At 39.7% G+C, this 744-nt stretch overlaps 1 protein-coding gene across 1 annotated transcript in view; it reads left to right on the top strand.

Annotated features, from left to right (window-relative positions):
• LOC108753709 (cysteine-rich motor neuron 1 protein-like) overlaps nucleotides 1–744 on the top strand; it is a 167,628-nt gene that overhangs the window by 65,121 nt on the left and 101,763 nt on the right. The window lies entirely within an intron of this gene.

Raw genomic sequence — 744 nt, forward strand, 5'->3', positions numbered from 1 at the left:
AGCCCGGCTCCACCGCGTAGACTACGATAAATCTCGATCTCGTTCTGCTCCGAGACGGAAATGCAGCCCACGTTGTAGTCTACGTCGCTCGATTCGAACTCGCTCCGACTGCACTCGCGGCGATTTAACACGCGATATATTGTCCCTACGTGTTATTCTGTTACGCGGATATCCATAAGGCATACAGCGATGATAAATATACGGCACACGTACCCGTGAATCCGCGCGGCGTCAATTGAAACACAAGACGGAAAGCACTTTGTATCGTTCAGTGAAATTAGCTACTTTCAAGAGAGATGATTTTTAACACTCCTTTTTCTATCGCTCACGTCTCGATATTCCAATGTTAGAGCGATGACAGATGTGTAAAGAAGAGAAGAAAAAAAAAAAACTTTTTTTTGCCTGCCTCACGGTTTTCTCGAACACAAATTGCGTTTTGTAAAACGCAAATTTAACCCGCCGATAAATTGATAGCTTTTATAATTTGACCAGTTTACACAGCCGCAGACAGAATAATTAGTTTAAACAACCAACAGCTACACGTATTCGCGTGTATGTACGTATATATACGTGTCTTTTTAAACGCAAATTTATGAAGTGCCTTAAATGAAAGCTCTGCAAACGTAACGCGACTCGGTATGACTAGGATATGCTCGGCTCATGAACTGTTTCGCGTTGTACATTTTTTTTTAAGAGCCTATTATATATATATATATATATATATATATATATATATATATATAT

This window comes from Trachymyrmex septentrionalis, unplaced genomic scaffold, assembly GCF_001594115.1.
Source record: "Trachymyrmex septentrionalis isolate Tsep2-gDNA-1 unplaced genomic scaffold, Tsep1.0 scaffold70, whole genome shotgun sequence".
Lineage (NCBI taxonomy): Eukaryota > Metazoa > Arthropoda > Insecta > Hymenoptera > Formicidae > Trachymyrmex > Trachymyrmex septentrionalis.